General features: G+C 43.4%; 1 pseudogene; it reads left to right on the top strand.

The window, feature by feature from the left end:
* The first annotated feature begins 20,084 nt into the window (after positions 1–20,084).
* LOC128071063 (zinc finger protein 280B-like) lies at positions 20,085–21,373 on the top strand (annotated as a pseudogene).
* Positions 21,374–23,578: the final 2,205 nt, after the last annotated feature.

The raw sequence follows: 23,578 nt of genomic DNA, 5'->3' as shown, positions 1-23,578 counted from the left end.
TCCAGAATACAACCTCAACAGTTGTTTCATATCTATTCAAGAAAGTGGGCTTAGGAGGGGCAGAACACGTGTGCTGGTATAAAAGCTGAAAGTCGAAGAAGATAAGCTTGAGACTGCAACTATGCAGTTGCAGCATGACCTCAGTATCATAGTCTAAATAGTGAAAGATGCATGCGGCAGAATGCAAGCTTAGTAGATCGGCATGACTACTGTGGAGCGTAGGCTCAGTAGGAGTTAAATGCATGCACTTGAGCATCCTTTCAGGAGTGACGGCACATATGTTTCAGAGTGAAGATAAACAGGTGCAGCAAAAGTGCTCTAAAATGGTGGACAAATACTTGTAAGAAGGAAGGTTCAGAGTGGAAGCTCAGTATGTGCTATAGACTTAGACTTAAGTTGAAGACAGTAGGGAAGACCACTAGATGATTCAGGTTTGACCTAAATCAGATCCCTTATGATGGTACAGTGGACATGAGAAAATATTTAAGGGATTAGGTATAATAGAGTGTTTGAAGAACTGCATATGGAGGTTCATGAAATTGTACAGGAGGCAGTGATGAAGACCATCCCCAAGAAAATGAACGCAAAAAGGCAAAATGGTTGTCTGAGGAGGCCTTACAAATAATTGAGAAAAGAACAGAAGCAAAAGGCAAAGGAGCAAAGGGAAGATATACCCATATGAATACAGTGTCCCAAAGAAGAGCAAAGAGAGACAAGAAAGCCTTCCTCGGGGATGAGTGCGAAAAATAGAGGAAAACCACAGAATGGGAAAGACTAGAGATCTCTTCAAGAAAATTAGAGATACCAAGGGAACACTGCATGCAAAGGTGGACACAATAAAGGACAGAGATTGTATGGACTGAACAGAAGCAGAAGATATTAAGAAGAGGTAGCAACAATCTATACAGCAAAGATCGAAGAGCTATGCAGAAGAGATCTCCATGATCCAGATAATCATGATGATGTAATCACTCACCTAGAGCCAAACATCCTGGAATGTGAGGTCAAGTGGGCCGCAAGAAGCATCAAGAGAAACAAAGCTAATGGAGATAGAGAACTCCAGTTGAGTGATTTCAAATCCCAATAGATAGTGCTATGAAAGTGCTGAAGTCAACATGCAAGCAAATTTGGAAAACTCAGCAGTGGCTACAAGACTGGAAAAGATCAGCTGTTCCAGTATACGCATTTTAGAGCTTCTTCTCTGTAGTGGTGAAATGTGTTCCACACAGAGTTAGACAGGACCGAAGCAATCCTGTGCAAATAGTTAGTTGCCAGGTTTTTTTTTGTTCAACCTGTAGCAGTTTTTTTCCAATGAGAGTTAACTGTGAAGGTGGAGCAGCTGCTTGGCTTTGAGGGACCCAGGTGGTGTCAAATGGGCAGGGTGCAGGGACACAGACTGACTACACCACAGGAGTTATGGCCCTGTCAGAGTCTTTTTTTTTTTTTTTTTTTGAGCTCTTCTTTCTGGTGAGAAGAAGGCTTCTTTGGCCAGTCTTCTCCCTAGTTCCACCTATTCAGCCATTCAGAAGGCTTCCTTGCCTGGGATCCTTCTCTGTCGTTCCATGTGTCAGCACATAGAGAGAATTTCCTGGCTGGGGTCCTACTGTGTAAATCAGTGCATTTGACACTTAAAGGAGCATCCTAAGTGGGATTCTACTCTAGTATGGTGCATCAGGCACTTAAAGGAGGACGCTGGGTGGTGTCCTGCTGTGCATTTCAGTGTGTTCAGCATTTGATGGGTCAGCCTCACTATTGTAGTAACTGGTGAGGCTAGCATGTGGGGAGAGAGAGGCTATGGTGATTGCTCCACCCCCTACATGTGACTCGGCGTTATTGCCTTGCTTTCATGGCTGCCAGGCTTTCCTCCACAGGCATACCCTACCACAGTGTCCTCCTTCACACCCCCTCTCTCCATCTCTCCCCAGTAAACAGCAGCCCTCCCCGTGAATTGCCGCAAAGTCCTTAAACTGCAGCTCCCAGCCACGGGGCCTTTCAGGGGACAGATGCCCTTGTACAGGGTATGGACGGCTGCAGCAAGGACCCTCTGATTCTCATTGCACCTAGCTTTCCACAGATCAGCTGTTTCACTCTCAGCTTTAAATGTGTATTCTATGATTCAGACGATTGACCCAATGTGGGATTGGACCTCAGCTTCAGTGCCTTCACCCACTCAGGGCAGATCCAGTCCTACTAACCCTCCTGATTTCCCCCCAGTTCTTTCATCCTACTGAGTTTTGCGTGGTTCTATATATTCCTTTCCACTTGTCAGGTACTCCTGTCTGCTTTCAGCTGATGTTCTGATTACTCTTCTGTGCCTGAAGATGTATGCCTGATGTATCCATGGAGAGAAGTACTCCACATCCACCTACAGCTCCACCATCTTGTTCTCTCATCTCACGAGAGTTTTAGAGCACAGAATCCACAGTGGTAGTAGGTGTGCTATAACATGGGAGTTCAGATATACTCTTGAGGGCAAGCTCAGTGATTTTAGCACAGCTGATCTAAAGCGTGGATTTAGTGTTGGCCAGACATATGCTTCAAATGTTAAGAAAATTATGTATGGTGTGCCAATTCTAGAGCACAAGGTCAGTGTTTGTGTACCATTTCCTGTAGAATGCAAGTTCAGTTGTAGAAAGAGGTATGCTCCGCAAGGAGCTGAGCAGTTTTAGACATCTTGTGGTAGAGCACATGCTCAATAGTGGCAGGAACTGTGCTCTAGTGTGCATTCAGCAGTGGCTGGACGCATGTTGCCAGTGCCAATGGGATGGCTTCAGACAGCCTGCTCTAAAGTGCAAGCACACTAGTGGCAGAACGTGTGCTCCGGATTGCAAGCTAAGCTGTTTCAGTACTTCCAGGCTAGAGCTGAGATGCAGTGGTGATGCATGCAGGCTCCAAAGTGCCATCCTACTGTTTGTGTCACACCCGCTCGAGAGCACAGTCTTAGTAGTGGTGGGGAGAATCCGCAAAAGCACCATCTCAGGAGATGAAGCACGTGTTCTCTAAAGCCAAGATTCAGTATTTGAAGCATGCCTGCTCTAGATCATGGGTCTGTATGAAGAGGGGTATGCCTAAAGTGTGTTTCACTGTTGAGAGGCATGCTGAAGAGCTAAGTTCAGCAGATGCAGCATGCCTGCTCTACATGTGCTTCAGAGTGTTGTCTCAGGAGTTGCAGTGCCCTTGCTCAAGAGTGCAGACTGCTGAGGGACATGTTCTCTTGAAAGCTGGGTTTTTATTTTTGGTTGCATATCCAGAGATCAAATTCAGAAAATGTGATATACCTGCTCTGCCACACAAGCTCAGTAGTGGGAAGACAAGCCCTCAACAGTGCAAGCACAAGGGTTGTGGCATATGTGTATTGTGATGCATGATCAATTGAGGCAGGAAATATGAAGTACACACCAGGTCTGTAGTGGTGGCAACATCATCCAGAGATATACAGGTACACTACTCACAGCTTGCACAGTCTAGAGTGCTGGGTGACTAGCAGCAAAATGGCTGGTATAAAATGTCACTGGGGTGATTGTTGCACGCACCTTCTCGAGCAATACCTCAAGGAAGTGACTTTATTCTTCAGAATTCAAGGTCACTAGTGGTCACACAGTTGATCTAGAATGACGGTTCACTCGTGGGTAGGATATGGGTTTTAGAAAGCAGCCTCCTGGAGTAGGTCCTCCAGAGTGCAACCTCAGTAGTTGGGACACCTGCTCTAGAGTGCAGGAAGAAGAGTGGGGAAATTGTGCAACAGAGGGCAAGCCAAGTCATTGGCAATTTTCAGCTGCAGAGTGTAGGCTCACAGGTTTAAGCACACAGGCCATCGAGCAAGATTAGTAGTAGCGGAACTCATGCTCTATAACGCAGGCTCAGCAGTGATAAAGGAGTGTACCAGGGTGCAAAATCAGTAGCTGAAACATGAATATTTGGGGGCCTGGGCTTCCAAGTGGCAAGACACAGGCTTCCGAGTGTGAAATTAGCAATGGCCACACATATGCTCTAGACCACATGCCCACTAGCTGTGCCATGCCTGCTTAGTGTAAGGACTCAGAAGTGACACGTGTGCTGTAGTGCTAGGATTTATACTGCTGGGCTGCATGATTCAGTGTGCAGTCGTGTAGTTCAGGCATTCTTACTCTACAGCGCAGTCTCAGTGGGTCAGAACACTGGCTCTTGAAGGCACACGCAGTCATGATGGGAGGTATGCTTCTGAGTAAACCTCAGTAGTGCAAAACCCATGATGAAATGTGCTCACTCTGTAGTCATGAGATCTGTACCCCCAGCTGCACGTTCAGTTACTGTGGCATGTGTGCAACTAGAGCATGTTCTCACCAGAGCCCGGATGCCTGCACTTGAGCTCATGCTCAGTAGAGGCGTAGCATGTCCTCCAGTGTTTAAACTCACTCTGTCTACAGGAGTGCTGGCTCAGTTGTGTCCAGAAGCAAACTTCAGAGTGCAAGTTCAGTAACTGTTCAGGCACGCCTGAACTACAGTGCCGGTTGAGTAGTGGCCTGACTTACCTATAAAGCAACAAGCTAATGGTTGTGATATTTATGCTTCAGAGTGAAAGTTCAGCCGGTGATGAACTCTTGCTCTGGAAGGCAATTTCAGTAGTGCAGGGATGCAGAATCCAGAGTGTAATACACCAGAAGTGTATGTGTCCTTACAACAGGCATGTTTTAAGGACAGGCTCAGTAGTGGCAGGCCATATCCTAAAGAGCCCGGGTTTAGGAGTGATGGGATGTATGCTCTACTGTGCAGTCTCAGTGACAGCAATGCACTGGTTCTAAAGCTTGTTAACAGTCTCAATTGCGGCAGGAAAGGGTGATCCAGATTGGAAACTTAAGTAGTTCCGGCGAGCGTCCTCTAGATGGCGGCCTCAGTATTGACAAGCGCGTATTCCAGAGGGCAAGCTCAGTGCTTGTAGCATGTGTGGTTTGACATAAGAGAAGGGAATGGCAACCCACCCCAATATTCTTGCCTGGAGAATCCCGTGGACAGAGGGGCGTCGTGGGCTACCGTCCGTAGGTTCGCACGGAGTCGGATAAGACTAAAGCGACTTAGCATGCATGCACGCATTGGAGAAGGAAGTGGCAACGCACTCCAGTATTCTTGCCCCGAGAATCCCAGGGATAAGGGAGCCTGGTGGGCTGCTATCTATGCGGTCACACAGAGTCGGACACGACTGAAGTGACTTAGCAGCAGCAGCAGCAGCAGCAGCGGTTTCAACTCAGGGGTCAGTGATTGTGAAAAGCTTCTTGCATTTTCAGTCGTTACCGCATGCCAGGTCCGGAGCGCAGACGCACTTGGTTGTGATACTTATGCTCTAGAGTTGTAATGTATGTTGCAGAGCGCAAGCTAACTAGTGCACCTGTCCTAATTCAATTCTTAGTAAAAGCAGAATGCAAACTCGTGATTTCAACCTCAGTAGTTGCTCCATGCATCATGAGAAGTAGTGGAGCATACACTCATTTGATCTCTGGTTCCTCTGACTTGTCCAAAACCAGCTTGAACATCTGGAGTTTATGGTTCATGTATTGCTGAAGCATGGCTTGGATATTTTTGTGCATTACTAGCGTGTGAGATGAGGGCAATTGTGCAGTAGTTTGAGCATTCTTTGGCATTGCCTTTGGGATTGGAATGAAAACTGACCTTTCCCAGTCCTGAGCCACTGCTTAGTTTCTTAAATTGCTGACATATTGAATGAAGCACTTCCATAGCATAATCTTTTAGGATTTCAAATAGCTCAACTGGAATTCTATAACTTCCACTCACTTTGTTCATAGTGATGCTTCTTAAGGCCCACTTGACTTCACATTCCAAGATATCTGGATGTAGGTGAGTCATCCCATCGTCATGATTATTTGGGTTGTGAAGATCTCTGATGTACAGTTCTTCTGTGTGTTCTTTGCCACCTCGTCTTCATGTCTATTGCTTCTGTTAGGTCCATACCATTTATGCCCTTAATTGTGCCCATCTTTGCATGAAATGCCCCCTTGGTATCTCAGATTTTCTTGAAGAAATCTCTAGTCTTCGCCATTCTATTGCTTTGCTTTATTTCTCGGCCCTGATCACTGAGGAAGGCTTTCTTATCTCTCCTTGGAACTCTGTGTTCAAATAGGTATATCTTTCCTTCTCTCCTTTGCCGTCATTTCTGTTCATTTCACAGCTAATTGTAAGGCCTCCTCAGGCAGCCATTTTGCCTTTTTGCATTTCATTTTTCTTGGAACGGTCTTGTATGTAGCTGTGGAACATTCTTTTTTGATTGCTGGGTAGAATTCCCTCGGATGAGTTGGCATAACTGTGCCTGAAATTTAAGGCTCTTATTTTTCCTTTTTGAATAAGCTGCCTATGAACGTTTTTGTGTCTTTCATTGTAATTTCTCTAGGATAGCTATATCTATATGTCTAGACATGAGATTTTCTGACAATGCATGTGGCAGTGGTTTAGTTGCTAAGTGGGATTTAACTGTTACAGCCCCATAGACTAGCCAACCAGGCTCCACTGTCCATAGGATTTCCCAGGCAAGAATACAACAATGGGTTGGCATTTTCTTCTCCAGAGGATTTTCCTGACCCAGGGTTCCAACCAAGGTCTCCTCCATTGCAGCCAGATGTTACTGACTGAGCCATTCTAACAGGCAGGTACAGTCAAACGCTTTTTTGAAACTGATTGAAACAATGTGTATTTCCACTAACAGTACTGGCATTTCCATTTCTACTGAACACTTGGCATTGCCAGTCTGTTTCATCATATAACTGAGCAGGACCCTGCAGGGCTTTCCCAGTGATAGACCACCCCCTGCCCAACCCCCACCAATGTAGTCCCTTATGTGTAGAAAAAATTTTGGTCCTAGACCTGCCATGAGTTTCAAAGAACAAGTTTAATTAGAAGTGAAAAGCTGCAGAAACAAGAAAAACATCAAGCAAGACAAACAATAATTTGGACAGTCGTGTTCACTCTTTGTGATCCCATGGACTGTGGAACACCAGGCTTCTGTGTCCTTCACCGTCTCCTGGAGCTTGCTCAAGCTCAAGTCCGTTGAGTGTGTGATGCCATCCAACCATCTCATTCTCTGTCATCCCCTCCTCCTTCTTTCAAACTTTTCTGGCATAAGGATGTATTCTAATGAGTCAGCTCTCCCCATAAGGTGGTCAAAGTATCGGAGCTTCACTTTCAGTATCATTCCTTACAGTGACTATTCAGTGATGATTTCCTGTAGGACTGACTGGCTTGATCTCGCTGCCAGTCCAAGAGACACTCAAGAATCTTCACCGACACCACACTTCAAAAGCGTCAATTCTTTGGTGCTCAGCCATCTTTATGCTCCAACTCTCACACCCATACATGACTAGTGGGAGAACAATAGCCTGGACTACACGGACCTTTGTTGGCAAAGTAATATCTCTGCTTTTTCATATGCTTTCTAGATTTGTCACAGCTTTTCTTCCAAGAAGCAAGATCTTTTAATTTCGTGGCTGCAGTCACCATCTGCAGTGATTTTGGAGCTCAAGAAAATAAATTCTGTCACTGTTTCCATTGTTTCTTCATCTATTTTCCATGAAGTGATGAGACCTTTGACTGTGTGAACCACAACAAACTCTGGAAAATTCTTAAAGAGATGGGAATACCAGACCATCTGACCTGCCTCCTGAGAAATCTGTATGCAGGTCAAGAAGCAACAGTTAGAACTGGACATGGAACAAGTGACTGGTTCCAAATAGGGAAAGGAGTACGTCAGGATTATATACTGTTGTCCTGCTTATTTAACTTAAATGCAGAGTACATCATGAAAAACACTGGGCCGGATGAAGCACAATCTGGAATCAAGATTGCTGGAGAAACAGCGACAACCACAGATATGCAGATGATGCCACCCTAAAGGCAGAAAATGAAGAGCCTCTTGATGGTGGCAAAAGAGGAGAGTGAAAGACTGGCTTAAAACTCAAATTTCAAAAAAACGAAGATCACAACATCTGGTCCCATCACTTTATGGCCAAGAAATGGTGAACACTTGAAAATAACAGCAGATTTTATTTTCTTGGACTCCAAAATCGCTGTGGATGGTGAATGTAGCCACAAAATTAAAGGAAGCTAGCTCCTTGGAAGAAAAGCTATGGCAAACATAGACAGCATTAAAAAAAAAAAAATAGAAAAAGAAAAAAAGCTAAGGCATCACTCTGCTGACCAAAATTTTTATAGTCAAAGCCATGGTGGTTCAGACAGTAAGGAATTCACCTGCAATGTGGGAGACCTGGGTTCAGTCATGGGAAGGACATCCCTGTAGTCCAGTGGAAATACTCGTCGCTCCCAGATTAGGGCGTCCAAGTTCACTCCCTGGTCGGGGCATTAGATCCCACATACTGCAACTAAAAATACCACATGTGACAATTAAAATTCCTGCTCCCACATGCTACAATGAAGATTGAAGGGTCCTTGTGCTGGAACTAAAAACAAGCGCAGCCAAGTAAATGAATCAATATTTGAAAGAAAGAAAGAAAAAAGATAGGAGAATTCCCTGTTGGTTCAGTGGTTAGGACTTGATGCTTTCACTGTCAATGGCCAGGGTTCAACACCTGGTTCTGGAACTAAGATCCCACAGCTTCTGTGGCATGACCAAACAAAAACCCAGAAAGATAACAGAGGAGTACAGAACTCCCAAAGTTTGAAAACGAAGCAGTATCACTGCAAACAAGCTGAGGATAGAGTAAGGATTGCCAGGAACCCACAGTGCAAAAGCAGCACCTCTGTAATTCACAAGCCTCTTTAATGTTGTGGTTTAGGCTTCTCCTTCTCCTGCTTCTGAACCTAAATAACTTATTGCTCCTAAGAGAAATTGTTATGGGAAAAACATTCTTTGAACTGAATGATACTGAAAATAGCAAACTTTTGAGACAGAGCTAAAGCAGTTTCATGTGTTAATATGCATTACATTTGAAAAGAAGAAAGGTTGGCAAAACAATGACCTAAGTCAGTGCTATTCACAGACATTTCTGCAGCAATAGAAAACTTTTTAATAATTGTTACATGTATTCCCTCATAAGGGCGATCAGCTTTTCACATATATAAATGCTTATGTTTCTTTTCTTTTCTGTGAGGTGTTCTGTTTATATCCTTTATCTGAATTTTCAGATGGAGTGTTCATCTGGCAGGGTTTGTTCTTTTTTTTTTTTTTTTTGCCTTGCTGTGAGGATTAAGGGATCTTAGATCTTCAACCAGGGATTGACTCTCTGCCCCCTGCAGTGGAAGCACAAATCTCTAACAACCCGATCACTAAGGAATTCTCAATAAAAGATATTTTCTATGTCCTTGTCTAATATGCCACTTTGCAAATGTTAAAATGTAGCCAGTGTGACTGCGGTATTAAATCTTTGTGTGTGTTCAGCGGCTTCAGTCTGTCCAACTCTTTGCGACCGCATCAGTGTAGCGCACCAGGCTCCTCTGAACCCACATCTTTTACATCTCCTGTATTGGCAGGCAGGTACTTTACCACTAGCACCAACTGGGAAACCTATTAAATCTTTACTTTAATTAATTTAAAATTAAAAGATATGGCTAGAAGAACCAGATCTTCCTTACAAACAGAGTTTCAATTAACTTGTATACTCAGGAATTTGTGTATCTCTTAGATATTTTCCTCAAGATGAGATTCCATGCCCCTCCCTAAATGCAGGCTGCGTTTAGTGGCTTGTTTCCAAGAACGGAATATGTCAGTAGGAAGGAGACAACTTTATAGCAGACGAACTAGTGGTAAGTCCTATTGATCGTATGAATCCTTGATGGGAAATGATGAGAAAGATATTTTGCCTTGGAGGTATAGTTCTAAAATTATATAAACGCCAGGGCAATCAGGAGAAACATACCAAACCCATATAGAGAGACATTCTGCAAAATACCTGTCCCTGAAGGACTCCTGAAAACTGTCAAAAGTCATGAAAAACAAGGAAAGTTTAAGAAACTGCTATAGACCAGAGTAAGCTAAGGGAGGTATCTGTAGCTTTTTGCTATATATTCTCATGTAGTTCAGTATCCTATACGGGAATATGAAACTAGGAAAGAACATCTGTGGAAAAACTGGTAAAATTTGAGAAAACCCTGGAACTTAGTTAAAGGCACCCTACTGAAAGATGCTGGCATAATTGTGAAGCATAAAGGAAGTCATTTCACATATATACATTTCAGACATTGCAAGTGTTTTCTCTACACAACACCCACTTCATTTTGACTTCACTGAGATGGAAATCTGAAGTACGGTATACTTAACGGAAATCTTCAAATACAAAGGATCAATAATATTTAGACTGTGTCATCTGACTATAATGCAATAATGAGAAGTTGACCAAGAAACGTCTTTGAAAATGCCATTCACTTGGAAAATAGAAATAACTCTATTAACACATACCATATATCTCTATGGAATTTTCATGCAAGAATCCTGGAGCAGCTTGCCATTATTTTCTCCAGGGGATGCTCCAGACCCGGGATCGAACCCAGGCCTCTTGTGTCTCCTGCATTCGCTGGAAAGTGATTTACCAGTTGAGTGACCAGGGAAGCCCATGCAATATACAGTCTTGTCTTTAGAAGAGAATATTAGGATATACTCGGACGTGAATGATAATGAACAGTCTATTCGCAAAAATTGTGGGACACAGTTAAAGTTGTACGGAGAAACAATGGAAAGAGTAACAGACTTATTTTCTTGGGGTCCAAAATGATTGTGGATGGTGAATGCAGCCATGAGCTTAAAAGATATGTGGCCCTTGGAAGAAAAGCTATGACAAACCTAGACAGCATATTAAAAAGCAGAGACTTTTCTTTGCTGACAAAGTCCATCTAGTCACAGCTATGGTTTTTCTGGCAGTCATGTATGGATGTGACAGCTGGACCGTAAAGAAGGTGGAGTGCCAAAGAATTGATGCTTTGGAACTGTGGTGTTGGAGAAGACTCTAGAGAGTCCCTTGGACAGCAAGATCCAACCAGTCAATCCTAAGGGAAATCAACTCTGAATATTCACTGGAAGGACTGATGCTGAATCTGATGATCCAACAGTTTCGCCACCTGATGTGAAAAGCCAACTCATTGGAAAAGACCTTGATGCTGGGAAAGACTGAGGGCAGGAGAAGAAGTGGGCGGCGAAGGATGAGATGTTTGAATGGTATCACAACTCAATGGACGTGAGTTTGAGCAAACTCCAGGAGACAGTGAAGGACAGGAAAGCCTGGGGTGCTGCATGCAGTCCATGGCGTTGCAAAGAGTCCAACATGACTGAGGGACTGAACAACAACAACAAATTAAGGTAAATTTATAGCATTAGATACAAGAGAAATGAGAGTTACAAATAGTTATCTCAAAAAGTTGTAAAGATGAGCAACAGAACAAACTTACAGCGATATGAAGGAATGAAATTAGTAAAGAATGAAAAATGAATATATAGAGAAGAAAATAATGTAACAAAACCAAAACTTTATTCTCCCATAGGAGATCTCAGGGGTCTACTAGGAGACTTCCAGCAGAACAGGGCATTTAAAAAAGACTCTGTGAAGGGCCAAAAAAGAAATATTTCAGGCTTTGCGAATATGATCATTGGCGATTAATTAAGTTTTCAGCCATAGACAATAACCAAAGAAACTGGCAAGTCCCTGGTCCAACTTTAAGGACTCTGAAAACTGAATTTCACACAATTTCCACGTCAGAAAATAAAATTCTTTTCGGTTTTCCTCAGCCATTAAAAGTGTAAAGCTCTAAAATTTAAAAAAAGAAGAAAAAGTAAAGCTCATTCTCAGCTCACAATAGACAGTGCAAAAACAGGGGCAGGCTGCCCTGCCTTGATTGAGAGGAGGGGCGTCAAGATCCACTGTACGGTCAAGTTCCTTAAGCAAAGAACTTGCCTAAGGGAGGTCACCCCTGAGGGCTGTGAGTGCTGGACACCATCACTGGACTCCCCTGGTAGACTCGGAGGCCGTTCTCAGCCCTGTGCCCTGACGACTGTGCCATCTGTTTTTTCTTTCCTCGCGTTTAGTGAGCTGAGCAATCTTGACCCAAGACCCTTGAGATTCACATTCAGCCTGACCATGCCCACAGCCTGTGCCTTTACAGGGTGGGGGGCGGGGGGGTGGTGGGGTGTCCATCGCGCGCGCATGCGCCCAACTCGGCCTCACGGCCAATCAGATTGCAGGCTCCGACACCTGGCAGCCAATCATCGGAGGCTGCCCGAACTCCTGTAGGGGGAGCTGAGGCGGCGCCCCAGACCTGAGGAGACCTCATCCGCTCAGGCTCGCCTCCTCAGGCTTAACCCGGGAACTGCCTAGGGCAGGTGAGCCGCAGGCAGTTCTGTCTCCTCCGCCAACCGGGACTGGTAGGACTGGAGCGTGGTTCAGCCAAAGCGGTACCTGACGGCTAAAAGGAGGGTTTCTCGGGTCCCCACTCGCACGAGGCCTTCCTCGGCGGGGCGGCCGGTGAGGGCCCTCAGGCCCTCAGGAGGGAGCGTGCGGCAGGACCCACAGGCCTCAGGCTCCTTTCACCCTCTCCCTTCTCTAGTCTGGGCGGGCTCTGCTCTCCAGCAGCTTTCCTGCTCGGGGGGTGGGTGGCACAAGCCAGCTCGCGGAAAGGGCCTCTTAGGCCCCTGGCCCACGGCACCACCCCCAGCTCTCCTGTGGAACCTAATGTATTTAAACACACACACACACACAAATCTTCACGGCCCAAGCTGGTTCTGCACCCAGGCACAGTCAGGCGGGCGCAGCAAAAAAAAAAAAAAAAAAAATCGATCTAGTGGCCTCTTCACTGCCCTGGTGCTTTGGTCGTTTTCCTGTTTCCTCTGCCTCTGCTCGGATTCCAGGGCTGCCCCGTCCCTGGGGGCCCCGAGATTCAGGCCTTTGGTTCGGGAAGTTGGCAGATGAGGTATTTGTTTGTTTGTTACTGAGAGAAGGGAGGTGGGAGGAAGAAGCTCAGGGCTAAGGAGTTCAATCACTTGGTCTGGTTGAGTGTAAGACGCCTGGTCAGCATCCGTAGGGGAGGAGCAGGTAGAGCCTGGGGGGATAGAATGTTCCCGGAACAGGTGACTCACCCTGAGCTTTTCTTCTGCTTGTCCCCAGGATGTGACCGTTTGCTGCCTGGTAGGTGTCAAGCGCTCAGGATTTCAGTGGGCCCCTGAGGTAAGGTGACAGACATCTTTACAATAAGGGACACAGTTGTGGCTTTCTTACTTTCCGTTTTTCTCCTTTCATTCGTCGGCTGACACGTTGGTGTTGAGAGAGAGTATTCCTGATTGGGGATTACCTGTCCCTGATTGCGGGTGCTGACTTCAGGGCAATCATGGTTTCAGGTTTGCAGCTTTCTGAGTGGCAAGCTTAAAAACAGGCAGGGTGACTTGCTTTCTCCTGCCTTCTTGAAAGAAAAAAAGTAAGAGCACCATGGGTCTTAAGCTGTGTAGAGCTGACTCCTACCACTTGGTGAGGCTAAAATGGGGCAATGCACATATCCTAAGGTTTTAGCTAGGAAAGCAAAGCAGTGCAGGTGTGGGGGTTCCCTGGTGGCCTGGTGATTAGGATTCTGGGCTTTCACTGCAGTGGTCTGGATTCAATCTCTGGTCAGGGAACTGGGACCCCACAAGCCAAACAGCATGGCCAAATGAATAAATGAATCAAGTGGTTCATTCAGAGACAATGTCCTGTGATTTAACATGTTCACGTGAGATTACTTGCTCATTTCTGTATCCTTAAGGGCTTTTTTTCATCAAGTAAGTGAACTCCACTGGATGGGGGCGAGGCACCATCTGAGTTCATTTCATGTGAGTAAACAAGATCATAGGAAGCCCTATGCCCAGCAACTTGTGCCTACAGCTGTGTTGTATACTTATCTTGCTGGTACAGCTTTGAACTTCACAGCATGTTTTGTTTTGGTCACAACATGTGGCTTCATAGGATATTAGTTCCCCAACCAGGGATCGAACACAGGATCCTGGCAGTGAGAGGACTGAGTCCTAACCTAACACTGGACTGCCAGGCAACTCCTGTGTTTCGGTGCTTTGGATTGGTGTGTGTGTATGTGTGTGTGTGTCTGTGTGTGTGTGTGTGTGTGTGTCTGTGTGTGTGTGTGTCTGTGTCTGTGTGTCTGTGTGTCTGTGTATTTTTAATTTTTGCTATATTTATAGGAGAACTCTTCTGTGTGTAAGTATGATGTGAATGGTATTATAACTTGAAATGTTTGTGTTGTACATACGATCTCAAAATTGAATAGTTTGAAAGAACTTCACACTTGTTATCTCTTGGCCTAGGATCTCTCCTGAGGTAGTAGTCAAGCTTTTGTCTGGCTTGGCAACCTCTGAAGACTTAGCTTGTTGAATCTAAGCTCTCTCACTTGCCTGTACTCATGAAGCCTCAGTTCCTCCTTCTGTGGGCCTCTCCAAGGGGCTTCTCTTGTGGAGGCTGCTGTCTTTTCTCAGAATGAGTGATTCAGGAAAGCACTTGCACCCATGATAAAGTGCAGAGTCTTCTTTCAGATGTTACACATCTTCACTTGTGTATTTGCTTAGTCTCACAGGTCAACCCTGTGATAGATTGAGAGAGAACTATGCAGCGGTGGGAATATCAGGAGATTCGATTCACTTGAAGGCTGGTTTCTGTACCCATTAATCCACCATGCCAGCCTTTTGTTTCATATGACCTCAGCTCTGTCAATGTGAGCAAATTATTTGGCTTGTGTACCCTTCTTGTGTGCCGCTACTGCTGCTAAGCCGCTTGAGTCGTGTCCGACTGTGCGGTCTCATGGACAGCAGCCCACAAGGCTCCCCCTTTTCTGGGATTCTCCAGGCAAGAACGCTGGAGTGGGTTGCCATTTCCTTCTCCAGTGCACGAGACTGAAGCCGCTCAGGCGTGTCCGACCCTTCGAAACCCCATGGACTGCGGCCTACCAGGCTCCTCCATCTGTGGGATTTTCCAGGCAGGAGTACTGGTGTGGGTTTCCATTGCCTTCTCCAGCTTGTGTGCTCTCTGGCTTGATCTACTCAATTCTTGATGTACTCAGTTCTAGACCTACTCATTTCTTGATCTTCTAGCAAGTCTCCTCTTTGTCCCGGATTAAGATTTCTGTTTCTCTGGATGGTTCCCATCAGCAAACAGACTGACTATAATGTGACCTGTCGTTAAAAATCCATCTTTGGGTGACACATCCTGCTTCTGCTGCTTTTTTTTCATGTTTGCTTATTATAGACCTCTGCAGAGTTGTTCCTAGACTTTGTTATCTCGAGTTCTCTCATTTTCCTTTTAAGCCGCTCTTGTCAAGGCCACAGGTGAATTTCAAATGTTTAACTCTGTGGTCAATTTTTAGTTGTTATCTTATTTAATTTATTGGCATCCTTTATCAGACTAGCTCATTTCCTCCTCCCTGAAAAAAATGTTTCACTTGGATTACAGAGTGCTTCTCTTTCCTGCTTCTCTTCCACCTACAGTTCTCCCACATACAAAGTGTGACCTTTGTGTCTGGCTTGATTCAGATGTCATATTTTCTTTTTCAATATTTATTTATTTAGCTCTGTGGCATGTGGGATCTTAGTTCCCAGGCCAGGGATGGCACCTGTGGAGAGTCTTAAACACTGGATCTCCAGGAAAGTCCCCTCGTTTGTGTACTTTCAAGATTCCTCCATTTCATGGCTGTATAGCAGTGAATGTTTTTGTTTTATTTTTATGGCTGCATATGGTAAATGGCTTCCATGCAGTCCGTTTTGAGCATATACCACAGTTTGTTTATCCATTCGTCAATGTTGGGTAATACGTGGATGGTGTACTCTTTGTGGCTATAGTGAGTAATGTTGCTGTGAACACTGATTTTGCATGGACTGAACATTTTCAGTGTTTGTGGATATGTACAAAAGAGGGAAATTCCTGGATCATATGGCTCCTCTATATTTAATTTTTGAGGTACTGACAAACCACTGCTGCAAGAGTGGTGGTACCATTTTACAGCAATTACCTCAACAATATCTGAAGATTCCTTTTCTCCACGTCCTCTGCAGCACTTGTTATTATTCGTCATTTTGATTGGGTGTGAAGTAGTATGGGTGTGAAATAGTATCTCAGTGAGACTGCTTTACATTTTGCTAGGGGCTTCCCTGGTGGCTCCGAAGGGAAAGTGTCTGCCTGCAATGTAGGAGACCTGGGATCAATTCCTGGGTCGGGAAGATCGCCTTGAGCAGGAAATGGTAATCCACTCCAGCACTGTTGCCTGGAAAATCCCATGAATGGAGGAGCCTGATAGGCTACAGTCCATGGGGTTGCAAAGAGTCGGAAATGTCTATTCAAATTCTTTTCCTGGTTGTTAAATGCTTTTCTTTTTTTAATTGTTGTAGAAAACATCTAACTTAAATTTTTACCAGTTTAACCATTTTTGCATGCTAAGTATTTCACACACTTTCATCAGCCTTTTGGAGAAAGAAATGGCAAGCCACTGCAAATCCGATGGAGAAAGGAACCTGGTGAGCTTTCGTCCATGGGGATGCAAAGTCGGGCACACCTGAGTGACTAACACATATACACACACATAGTCACAGTGTTGTTTTGTTGTCGTTGTCGTTGTTTTAGCTGTGCTATGCAGCTTGAATGACAGTTCCCTGGTTGAGGATCATACCCAGGCCCCTGATAGGAAACTGTGGAGTCCTAACCTCTGAACTACCAGGGACTTCCTTATCACATTGTTATGAAACAGATCTCTACACCTTTACATCTTGCAAAATCGAAACTCTGTGCCCATCACTTGTCCCATTAAACAGCAACTGCTCTTTTCTTGCCTGTTGACCTAGACCGTGGACTCCGTCGTTCTTTTTTGTTTCCTCTCGATTGCTTGACTGTGTTAGCTATTTCATACAGGTAGAAACTTACAGTATTTGTCTTTTTGTATGACTGGCTTATTTCATTTGGCTTGATGTCTGAAATGATCATGCATGTTGTAGCATGTGACAGAATTTTCTTTATATGGCTAAATAGTATTTCATTGTATGTATCTATGACATTTGATGGACATTTCGATGGTTCCACCTCTTAGTTGTTGTGCTTCGTGCTGCTGTGAGCACGGCTGTGCAGATATCCCAAGACCCCATGTTAACTTCTTTTGAATTTATATCCTGAAGTGGAATTGCTGAATCGTGTGTCAGCTCCAGATTTTTAATTTTTCGAGGAGCCTTTAAACTGTTTTCTGTAGCAGCTGCACCATTTTAAAATCTGTCCATAACACACAGGGATCCAGTTTCTGTACGTGCTTGCCAACAGTTGTCCTTTCCTTTCCTTCATATGTAAATTGTGTGTGTATATGCACACACAATTTTTTTCATGCCCTTTTCCATTATTGTTTTTCACAAATTATGAATATAGTTCCTTGTGCTATCCAGTACGATCTTGTTTGTCTATTGTATATATTACAGTTTGCATCTGCTAATCACCAGCTCCCAATCTATGCCTGCCCCACTTTTCCCCTCTTGGGAATCACATAGTCTGCTCTCTCTGTCTGTGAGTCTGTTTGTGTTTCATAGATAAGTTCATTTGTGTCATATTTTAGAGTCCATGTAAGTGATACCATACGAGATTTGTCTTTCTCTTTTTTTTTTTAATTTTTATTTTTACTTTATTTTATTTTACAACACTGTATTGGTTTTGCCATACATTGACATGAGTCCACCACGGGTGTACACGAGTTCCCAATCCTGTCCTCCTCCCACCTCCCACCCCATATCATCTGTCTGGATCATCCCTGTGCACCAGCCCCAAGCATCCTGTATCCTGCCTGGAACATAGACTGGCGACTATCTTACATGATAGTGTACATATTTCAGTGCCATTCTCCCAAATTATCCCACCCTCTCCTTCCCCCTCGGAGTCCAAAAGTGCGTTCTATACATCTGTGTCTCTTCTGCTGTCTCTCATACAGGGTTATCATTACCATCTTTCTAAATTCCATATATATGTGTTAGTATACTGTATTGGTGTTTTTCTTTCTGGCTTACTTCACTGTGTATAATCGGCTCCAGTTTCATCCATCCCATTAGAATTGATTCATACAAAGTCTGCCAGCAATAAATGCTGGAGAGGGTGTGGAGAAAAGGGAACCCTCTTACCCTGTTGGTGGGAATGCAATCTAGTACAGCCAGTATGGAGAAGAGTGTGGAGATTCCCTAAAAAATTGCAAATAGAACTGCCGTATGAGCCAGCAATCCCACTGCTGGGCATACACACTGAGGAAACCAGAATTGAAAGAGACACATGGACCCCAGTGTTCATCGCAGCACTGTTTATAATAGCCAGGACATGGAACAACCTAGATGTCCATCAACAGATAAATGGATCAGAAAGCTGTGGTACATATACACAATGGAGTATTACTCAGCCATTCCAAAGAATATATTGTCTTTCTCTTTCTGACTTCCTAAGTATTCTTTTTAATGCTAGTGTAGATTCAAGTATTTACTTAACAACATGTGTTGCTACTGTATAAAATGTGGTTGACTTTTAAAATATTTGTCTTCTATTCTGCAAGCTTTATATTAATTCTGATACTTGTGTTTTCTTCAAGATTTTCTATATACAAAAGTATGTTATCTCCAATATACTTTGACTGTTTCCTTTCCATTCTGAAGGCTGTTTTTTGTTTTTGTTTTTTCTTGTCTTTTTTTTTTTTTTAAACAACAGCAACATTTCTCTTTTGTTACCTGATTGCTCTGGTTATAGAACTGCCAGTATAATGTTGAGCCAAAGTGTGTAATAGACTTCCTTGTGTTGTTCCCAGTCTTAGAGGGAACGCTTTCAGTTTTTCATTATTAAGTGTGATGTTAGCTGTGGGTCTTTTTACAGGTGCCCTTTGATTGAGAAAGTTCTCTTCTGTTCTTAATTATTAAGTGTTCTTTTAAGCCTGGTTCTGAAAAGCTGCTAGATTCAGGGAAATGCTTTTTCTTCAGGCAGATGTGTTATTTGTTTCATTGTTTTAAAATGGCATAATGTTGAGTGACTTTCATATAATGAAGCAACTTTGCATACCTCCCTAAATCCCATGTGATCATGGTATACAGTCTTTTTTATATGTTGTTGGATTTCGTTTGCCAGTATTTTGTTGAGGACTCTTTCACCTGTATTCGTAAGGGATATCAAGGTGTGTGTGTGTGATGCCTCTGTCTGATATTGGTATGAGAGAAATACTGGCATCACTTTGCCTGCTATGTGGGGAAGAGACCTGTGGCGTGAAGGATGAAGCATTGTTGGATTTAAGTTTAGCCAGGATTAGAGGGAGAAATTTAGGATATATCGGTGTGGAATTGGGGTGAGATTATCAAAGAGAGCTCATTCTCAATTTCCTAGGCCTGTGTTAAGTGCTTGACATTGAATTATGCTGTTTGTTAACTAGGTATAGATAGATTATACTTTGAATTTGCTACCTATTTTCTTTGTAAACATTTATGAAATTAGAATTTGTGAATCAGGTGTAATGTGCATTTAAGATACATTTTCTTCAAATTTTACTACAAAACAAGATGCCCTTGAATAGCCGATGCCTTTTAAAAAGAGCTGGTAACCTTAAGTCTAAGAAATAAGCATGTTTGTCTTTAAGAGACAGAAACACCTTTAAAAGTTATAAATTTGCCCAAGAAGATGCAACTGGTGTGTGGTTAACTTAGAATTCCAACTTAATCTTCTTTGACTCCAAAGTCCATGTTTCTGAATGCTGTACAACAGTGCTTTTGTAAAAATACTCGTCCTTTACATGTGATTTCACCTAATGATCAGTCGTGGTGGGTTTTTGGGTTTTTTTTTTTTTTCTTTATTTTTTTAAATAGAAGAGGTTAAAGTGAACATGGGACAAAGCTTATGATTCTAGAGACATGTAGACTTGTAGTCATAGGTTTTTCAGCTGTCACTGAGTCTCGTTGACACTCGGTGTCTTTGTCTGTAAGATAAGGATGTTTAAAACTACTCTAGAGTTTTGGAGATAATCAAATAGCCCATTTTTCTGTACTTAACTAATATGTAGTATGTTTATACTTAGGTGGCAGTTTGTATAAAGGAAGCCCTGGGACTTGTGGCCGCACCCTCTAAGAATAAAAAAGTACTCAAAATATGGAACTACCATGTATGTTACGTGAAGAAGAACAAGAGCCAGAAGTACGGAAAAGGGAGGGAGAAACCAAACAAGCAGATGATGATGATGATGATGAAGTGATCTTGGTCGGAGTGGAACATGTAAATGAAGATGCTGACGTGATCTTTGTTGGGATGAGCTCAGCTTCAAAACCAGTCGTTTCAAACGTACTGAGCAGAGATACCCCAGGTTCTTGTTCAAGGAGAAAAAGGTATGGTCACTTCAGGAAAGGTAACGCTGACAAATTACAGCCAGCTAGTCATGTGACTCCTACATCAGAAGCAAAGGCTGTCTTGCCAGTTTCTGACTCTGAATCAAGATCAACAGATAGTCCTATTATTATTGAACCTCCGTCTCAAGCTGATTGTAAAAATATTTCACCACAAAGAGTGCCGAAGTGCTTTTCAAAGGAGTCATGTTCTTCTTTGATTACCTTCACAAGTTCATTGCAGCATCCAGCAGAAAGAGCGGTTTCTGCAGGAGATATGAATAAAAGTCCTCATGTCTCAAAGGTACTTTCCACTTGTGAAACAAATAGCAGAAATCCCAAAAGGCCTAAGCTCAGTGATGGCATTATAGGGGAACATTCTTTAGGTTTTTCCCCTTCAGGTATTTTTCATACAGTGACCACTCAGCAAAGCACACCGGACCGTGTCCATACCTCACTAAGCCATGTTCAGAATGGAGAACCTTGTCCAACACCTTTTCCAAAGGACAGTGTTCATTGCAAGCCTGTAAGACCTTTAGGGGAAAATGGACTGACAAAAACTGATTTTCCAAGTTTATCAAGTCCAGACAAAATTGGTGATCCCACAGAAGGAAAGCTGACTGTGTTACTTGGTGACTTCTACTATGGAGAGCATATAGGAGTTGGGCAGCCAGAACCGAAGACCCACACAGCGTTTAAATGCCTCAGCTGCTTGAAAGTTCTAAAAAATGTCAAGTTTATGAATCACATGAAGCACCATTTGGAACTTGAGAGGCAGAGAGGTGACAGCTGGAAAACCCACACCACCTGCCGGCACTGCCTCCGCCAGTTTCCTACTCCCTTCCAGATGCAGTGTCACATTGAAAGTGTCCACACTCCCCAGGAGCCCTCCGCAGTCTGTCGCATCTGTGAGTTGTCCTTTGAGACAGATCAGGTTCTCTTAGAGCACATGAAAGACAATCATAAGCCTGGTGAAATGCCCTATGTATGCCAGGTTTGCAGTTACAGATCATCATTTTTTGCAGATGTGGATGCACATTTCAGAGCATACCATGGTGACACTAAGAATTTACTTTGCCTGTTTTGTCTCAAAATTTTTAAAACTGCAACAGCCTACGGACATCATCATAGAGGGCACTGGGAAAAGAGTTTTCGCCAGTGTTCCAAATGTCGGCTACAGTTTTTAACTTCCAAAGAGGAAAGGGAGCACAAGACCCAGTGTCATCAAATGTTTAAGAAGCCTAAGCAGCTAGAAGGATTGTCTCCTGAAACAAAAATTGTTATTCAGGTATCACTGGAACCCCTTCAACCAGGATTGGTGGAAGTAGCATCCATTACTGTGAACACATCTGATTTTGAATCATCACCCCCCAAATCTAAAAGTAGGAGGTCAAAAAAAGAAGAAAAAAGTTAATTCTGCTTTCAGTAAGTCTGAAGCAAGTATTTCAGTCAAAGTTAAAAACCCCATTAAAACCAAAAAGATCAAATTATAGCATTATTCAATAATATCAAATATAGGGAAACCGATGGGTAATTTATGTGATTTTGTTTTAAATACAGGAAGTACAATGTCGTTTGATCTGCGTATTGAGATGTTATTTAAAAATCTATTATCTGTTTTTCATATAATTGTCTTAACATGTAAAAAGAATGTGTGCACGCGTGTGTGAGAGAGAGAGAATGAGAGAAGTGGAGAAAGGAAAAGTAAGAACCTATTTCGGTAGCTGATGTTACTTGTAAGTTCGAAAGCTCTAGTATACATATAATCTGTAGAGTGTTTTAGCAACGTAATTTTCAACTGTTTTCATGCCTTGAAGTTCTCAGTATCAGCTATATAGCCAGATTTGAATGTCACTCTCTGAAGTGCCTCTTGGGCTGATCGAAGATAACCTGGCTCTGAAAGCGTGCAGTGGAGAAGTTGATGGAGAAGCTATGATGTGAGTTTGGACCAGACACGGGATTTAATCAGTGAAGAGCTGTGGCTTCTTGTCCCAGCTGAGGAAGAGGCATACATTCACTCCAGGCATAGAGCCAAGGTAGAAGAAACACTGTCTCAGAGTGCGTTTACCTAGCCCAGGGACATCTCAAGGAAGCCAACGGTTAAAATGCCTGTGTTTGGTGAGAGACCCTTGCAAGCATCAAGCAGGCCCTGTGTATCACTGACTGCAGTTGGAGAAGCAGAGATAGTTAATAGAATGAGACCTGGTGCCTGTGGACCTCCTGTTGAGTGATCAAAAGGGGAATTTGATTCCTGGCGTCCCCTTTGCCAGTTGGCTGGCCTGTAGTCCCAATGAGGTAGGCATATCTGTGTCAGACACAGTAGCAAAGCAAGTGAAAATTCCCAAAGGAAAGAGAGCCTTGACGTCCACTTTGATTTGTGCTGGACCCATAGTTTTAACTGCAAAGGATCAAACACAGGAAATCTGTTCAGCTTTTGAATTGGGCTAAATTGAGTTCTCTTACCCTTAAGCTACAATGGAGTTGTCCAAGAATAGTAAATATGGCGGATAAAAATAGTCCAGGGTGATTAAACCCTTTTTAGAACTCTTCCTTATATTTTCCAGTTACATGTGTCTTACCCTAGTTGAACATGTGAAGATTTCAGTTTTGTATCTTATCTTGCCTTGGACACAAATGTAGTAGCGTTAACAGCTAATTCTTGGCGTGTGTAATTTCCCATTGTATCAAACTAATTGAGTTTCAGTCTTTCTTGACACAGTCTGATGTGCAGGAATTGTCTCATGTATTTCAGTAATTATCAGGTCATAGAGTTATCCTTCCTCTAATCTCGCCAACCATCTAATCTGTGATTATACTTGTGGAAACCTTTTTTTCTTGCGGTCTCCAAGGGCTCTTTCACAGACCTGTGGGGTACAACCCCTCTAAGTATTGGTTCCTGAACATCAGCACACTTGGCTGCCTCTGTAGGTTCTTGGAGTTGAGTCTCCTCCTGGAGTTGAATGTCACCCCTTCTCCACTTCTGGCACAGATAGCTAGCAGTCTCTGTGCACCATTCAAGGAAGCTGGGATCCTGTCTGTAGACCTATGCCAGGAGCAATCTCTCCGTTTCCTCTTCCTTTCTCCTCCTCTTTGTCTCTCCCCACTCTCCCCACTCCTCAATTTATTTAAGTCCTCTAAGCTTTCCCAAAATGCTGGAAAGTGATAATCACCAAGGGGTTAGCATCCCTCTCAGAACTGAAGAGGAAGGACTACAGATGATTAAGCTGTAGTGAGTCTATTGTCTCCATTTTAGGTAATTTCCTG

Source organism: Budorcas taxicolor, chromosome Y (assembly GCF_023091745.1).
Source record: "Budorcas taxicolor isolate Tak-1 chromosome Y, Takin1.1, whole genome shotgun sequence".
NCBI classification, from domain to species: domain Eukaryota; kingdom Metazoa; phylum Chordata; class Mammalia; order Artiodactyla; family Bovidae; genus Budorcas; species Budorcas taxicolor.
The sequence above is the reverse complement of the archived record's forward strand: the minus strand, read 5'-3'. Positions and strand labels throughout refer to the sequence as shown.